The sequence below is a fragment of the Tursiops truncatus genome, chromosome 9 (genome assembly GCF_011762595.2).
Source record: "Tursiops truncatus isolate mTurTru1 chromosome 9, mTurTru1.mat.Y, whole genome shotgun sequence".
NCBI classification, from domain to species: Eukaryota; Metazoa; Chordata; class Mammalia; order Artiodactyla; family Delphinidae; genus Tursiops; species Tursiops truncatus.
Genome location: NC_047042.1, coordinates 93,519,439 through 93,525,823, shown reverse-complemented (window position 1 = coordinate 93,525,823; position 6,385 = coordinate 93,519,439).

The following is a 6,385-nucleotide window of genomic DNA, read 5'->3' as shown; positions in this document are numbered from 1 at the left end:
GGTTTCTGCCCACCCGTAGCCTCCTCTCAAACCCGGGACAGGATTGGGGTTCTATTGTTCCGGTCCTAACAGCACTGAGCTGAGGCCTTGCTGCGAAGTGTTGCTACCACCTGCTGGCTCTTTCAAAGAACACAAGTATCGGGGGAGTCTGGCTTATTCCCTGACCCCCAGCTCCCCATATTACCCTGTCCCACATCCTTCTACGTTCTTCATTTATTCCCGACACCTTTATTAAAGTACTAGCTGCAAATGGGCTGGTCAAAACTGGTACTTAAGGAGCATTCAGAAATCCTGGAAAATTGTGAAAGAGGTCTATGAGCCAACAAGCACAATAAACAGAACAATGAAACTCATTAGCAGAAACAGGCTTTAATGAATTGGCTGAATGAGTGATATAAAGACAGACAAAGGCGACTGAACTAGTCCCCACTGGGCAAGGGGCTTGTTTACTCTCAATATCTGAGTCAATTAATAAGCCTAATGCTGTTGAGGGATTCTGCGTTTGGACATCCAAATAATAAGTCCACTCACATTGGTGAGTTTATCTGTTTCTTCTCTTTGCTCTGAAACTCAGTGGTAGAGAATTGCCTTCATTTCCAAATCAGTTCTCCCCAAGACCTTGAAAGACTTTTGTGGAGAAACCTGGCTTTATATGCAATATTATATAACTCATGATCCTAGATATAGTAATAATTTGATTGTCAGAAAGCTATGGGTATATTGGAAACTTTTTAAAAAAGCGTATGATTAAACTATGTTAAAAATAAAAGTATCAATCAAACCAAAACATAGAAGTAACTTTATAAAACCCAGAAGTTCTAATAGAAATTTGCAATTCATCATATATTGACATTATAGCAAAAAAAATCTCTATTCCTTTCTATTGTCTGACATAGCTCATTTTTTATACCACCCATTAGGTGCCTATAATATGAAATTAAGTTTTTGTTGTCTGAGGCTTATGTAATTAGTTTTTCTTCGTTAATATTTGAGAGGGATCTGGTCTTCAAAGAAAGCTCCCTTGTACCCTGGAGGCAAAGAGGTTTAAATTTGTGATGACAATTTGCCCTGTATCGTAATCTCCTATGTTATCAAACTAAATTTTAACAGCAGGTGGATAGCACAGAATGCATTGTTAAGTGATGCTGCCATCTGCAGCTATTAGAAAACAAAGTAATAAGATCCTTCTTAAAGTTGGACATAAATCCTTTCTAAAATTTGTTCAGTGCCTGGCACACATTAGGTGCTTAGAAGTGTTTTAGAATAAGTGAATAAAAAATCATAGTATTTAAATTTGCTCTGTGCTGAAGGGCAGGACCTAACAAAGTCTGTAGCTCACAGAAGTCATTATGTTGGGACACAACCATCTACAATGTAAATTTGGAGCCAAAGAGAGTGGCATGGACATATATACACTACCAAACGTAAAATAGAGAGCTAGTGGGAAGCAGCCGCATAGCACAGGGAGATCAGCTCAGTGCTTTGTGACCACCTAGAGGGGTGGGATAGGGAGGATGGGAGGGAGGGAGATGCAAGAAGGAAGAGATATGGGAACATATGTATATGTATAACTGATTCACTTTGTTATAAAGCAGAAACTAACACACCATTGTAAAGCAATTATACTCCAATAAAGATGTTAAAAAAAAAAAGATCCTGAGTAGAAAACTCCAGGTGATTTGAGATGGCTTTTTAACTGGTTCTGGTTTTCTTTTGTTTTGTTTTTCTGTTTTTGCCTCCTTCTTGGGTTTTTCTCTCTCCAACATCTGTCACTCCCCAAGGATGTGCAATTTTCTTCTTTTTTATTTCCCTTTAGAATGGCTAATGCAAGCTAATGTTATTATAAACAAAGAGCTTTATAAGTAATTTCAGTGATAAGAATTCTAGTAAAAAGCAAAAAAGCAACTTGCTGAGCCCCCAGATCTCTTATTCCAAGACATGAGTTATAGCTCCAGATGCACAAGCTCACAGGGTCCCTGGCATGTCCCTGAACTGTCTCCAGGCTCCGTGGCCTCTAGGGGCAGTCTTCCCAAAAGCTGGAGTGTGGTCTCCAAACATTTTGGCCTATAAAAGTGTCAAATGCCCAATTTTTTTTTTTTCTGTTTAGAAACTTCTAGAGTAAACCTACAGGACTGGTTTGTTTGAAAGACAAACCTAGTTTGCAACTGATTTGTACACCAGTGGTGACTGATAACCCGAATGCTCATTGGATGTGAGTGATCTTCAAAGTTTACCCAACAGAGTCTCACACTTTTGTATTACTTTAACCGAACGATAATAAAAAGACATTCAGAGGTATTAGTGCACAGAGAGAAAGAGAAAGGCTCTTCTCTCCTGATAGGATGTTTAATCAGTTAGAGATTGATGTCAGCTGTATGTAAGGGCCAACTCGAGGAATTCAGGGATGCTGTGGCAGCCCCAGGTCAACAAGACTTAGGTTTCTGCCCCTCCACCTCTAGCGTGAAGCCTTGTTCTCAGGTTGTCGGCCCATCAGCCAGGGCTCCAATTATAAGGTCTATTAGTTTCAGTCAAGAAATAGAAGATGGGCACAGGATACAGGGCATAGTTTCAGCAGAGTTAAGACTCTTTGAAGATCCTTCCTGGGGACTTTACCCAGTGACTTCTCCTTGTATGTTATTGGCCAGAGAATACACGTGCACCAAATAAAATTAAAGATCTGTTAGTGAGAGAGGAGAAGGGAAAGAATGTTAGACAAGCAACCAGCAGCCTCCGCCGCAAAAGAGCTGAGATGATCACAATTACCTACTTTTCCCTCAATCTATGAAGACGGAGGCTTTTCATAAGACATCCTTGCAGCCCAGCCCTCCAGGCCATCATCTTTAATACATATTTTTAAAGTTCAAAGATGATTCCTAGGAAGTTAATGGAGTGAATGGAATGCTAGGTGCCTCCTTTTACTAGAATAATTATGACACCATCTCAATAGAAAAATCCTCTGCAGTTACTCATATAAACCAGAAGAGTTGAAAACATTCCAGATTTTAATAAAAGTTTGGGCAATATCCACGTGCGGGACAGGGTTGACAAGTGTGCCACACCACTCTGCCCCTTCCCTTTGTCTATGCTGTGTCTTCTCCCTTTGGATCCAGACAGGGTGCGATGATCTACAACATGGAGCAGATGATCCCATGGTCCGCTCTCCCAGTCACATGCAGTCTTGTCCTCTAGCTCTGATCCCAGACCGTGTTCTCTGAAAACATCCACATTCCCCCCCGCCCCCGCACCAAAAAATAGGAAGGGTGACCTGCATTGCTGCACGCTCTGCCACTAGCTCTAGATGTGGCTGGAGCATTTCCTCGTTCTCAGGCTGCTGGATGTTCCCTTGTCTTAGACAATAGTTCTCCCTCTCCATTCATATGGGATTCTGGAGTCTATCCCATCAGACCTTTAATCACCAGTAACAAAAGGAGCAAGTCGGTATTAATAATTAGTAAACGACAACAAAACTTGAGATCTTTTAAAAATCTGAGGCCAAGTGAAAAAGGAGTAATGATGTAAGAGTTTAAAGAAAAGGTTTTCACTTTATATTCTTAGTGAGTTAAAAGCAGATACGGAAACTATTTTTAAAGGTTGGGATGAAAAGGGAGTGTGAAAAAAAAAAAAGAAAAGCACAATAGCCAAAATAAAATCTCAGTCATGCAGAAAGAAAAAAATTGACTTAAGACTCCAGGAAAAACAAACCAGTGAAATATAACATGAACCTGGGAAGACATTCCATGTGAGACGTAAATAGATTATTTTTTAAATAACAGAGAAGATAAAACATCTGAAAAATACAAAAGGGGAATTCTAACCTTAAAATGACAGTAATATCAGAATGAGAAGACAGATTAAAAACACAAGAGAGGGCTTCCCTGGTGGCGCAGTGGTTGAGAGTCCGCCTGCCGATGCAGGGGACACAGGTTCGTGCCTCGGTCCGCGAAGATCCCACATGCCACGGAGCGGCTAGGCCCGTGAGCCATGGCCGCTGAGCCTGCACGTCCAGAGCCTGTGCTCCGCAACGGGAGAGGCCACAGCAGTGAGAGGCCCGCGTACTGCAAAAAAAAAAAAAAAAAAAAAAAAAACACACACACAAGAGAAGAAAAATAAAAAATTAACGAAATTTATTTCAGTATCTGGCACAGGCTAAATACTATTTTTTTAATAAATTAATTCATTTTATTTTTGCCTGCGTTGGGTCTTCGTTGCTGTGCGCGGGCTTTTCTCTGGTTGTGGCGAGCAGGGGCTACTCTTCATTGCAGTGTGCGGGCTTCTCATTGCGGTGTCTTCACTTGTTGTGGAGCATGGGCTCTAGGTGTGCGGGCTTCAGTATTTATAGCACGTGGGCTCATTTATTGTGTCTCTCAGGCTCTAGAGCACAGGCTCAGTAGCTGCTCTGCAGCATGTGGGATTTTCCTGGACCAGGGCTCGAACACGTGTCCTCTGCACTGGCAGGCAGATTCTTAACCACTGCACTGCCAGGGACATCCACATGCTAAGTACTTAATGAATATTTATTACATGGTTGAATTAACTTTAAAAAAAACTCATGAAACTGACAATTTAGCAAAACTGAGGCAGAAATCAATACCAAGATATATTCTGGTAAAAGTTTTCCAGTGAGTACCTTATAAATTTATACACACACACACAGTTCATTTTTAACAAAGAGTCCAAGTCAAGATGTGTTCATATTTCTTTTCTGGGGCATTGATTAATGAGAAGGTCCATAGCTGTAGAATAATACCTTCAGAGTGCTCAGAAGAAAAGGATAAAACACAATTGATCAGCTTCTAAAAAGCCATTCCCAACTCTTCTCGTTAGCTACCTGAAATGTTGAGGCTGAGAAGCTTAAATAATTGCCCTCCTAGTCTTTCTTACAGTTAGGAGCGGATACCCAAACCTAATTCTGCTTCATGAAAAGGAAATAGAATTCTGCTTGGGGCACTTCTGAGAAAGCTTTTGGATTTCTGATAAAAGGGCACAGATTTGGCTGATGTGGCCCTTTCTTGTCTGTCTTGCTTTGAAATCATCCCTTGGACATTGTACTGGTTTCCTACCAAATGCCACAAAAAACTTAGCAGCTAAAAACAACACAAAGGTATTATTTTACAGTTCTGGAGGTCAGAAGTCTGAAATAGGTCTAGCTGGGCTAAAAAAAAAAGAAAAAAAAATCAAGACGTAAGCAGGTCTGTGTTCCCTCTGGAGGCACTGTTTCCTTGACGTCTCTAGTGCAACGTCCAGAGGCCACTACATTCCTTAACTCATGAATTTCTCTATCTTTAAAGCCAGCAATGTTGGGCTGAGTTCTTCTCACTGACTCTCTTCTCTCTCCCTTTTCTACTTATAATCACTTGTGTGATTATATTGGATCCACCCAGATAATCCAGGATAATTCTCTCCATCTCCAGGTTAGGTAATTAGCAACCTTAATTCTATATGCAATCTTAATTCCCCACTGCCATGTGCACTCATATAATAGATTTCAAGGATTAGGATGTGGATATCTTTGGGGACCATTATTCTGGTACCACAGACACGGTGGCTGGAGCTGCAGCAGCCATACTGGCAGCTGAGCCAAAGCCAGCAACCACATATACTGCTTGTTATATGGGAAAAAAAACCCCAAACCTGTAATTGTGATTTTTGTTACCTGCAGCTTCATACTTCTCTATTGAATATAGACTTAAATACCATATTCCCAGCTCAGGACCTATTCTTTTCAAGAGGCAAGATAAGGTCATTCTCAGATCTGCAAATTCTTGGAACATTTACTACTCAAGTCTGTTTTCCAGCAAGACACACTGCAAAAGTACTCTGAACAATTAAGAGATGAATAAGCAACTTCATTCTTCATTATGAAAGCTGTGATTGAGAAAAAGTGGTTATAATCACAGAAACTAAAGTTGTAGGATAAATAAAATACAAAACAAAATGCAAACCTGCAAATCACTAGGCAATAAAAAGAGGAACATTAAGTAATTGAGAGTAATTATGGGAACAAAAGTAAAATATTCGATGTAAATATAAAAGAAAGTTTCTTTGAAAGGAGATTTTAAACTCCCGATTAGTATAATCCAAAGTATGAAAGGGAAATAGCAAAGATGGGGATGTCATCAGGGTTAACTTCCTTGACATCATCAAAGGAAGTCCATCGTTACTGTTGGCATAATTAGGTAAAAAGACTTCTAAATAGATAATCATGTAAGATTATCTTTAAAATAGGGTGTTAACCTTACAAACCATAGATAAAAGATAAAAGTAAATGGATATAGTTCATTCATGCAAAGGCAAAATATACAAAAGATAACAAGGAAGCATTAAAATGTGGAAAACATAATTAAAGTGACAGATGTCAAACCAAGTACACTGTCCTAATAAGCAT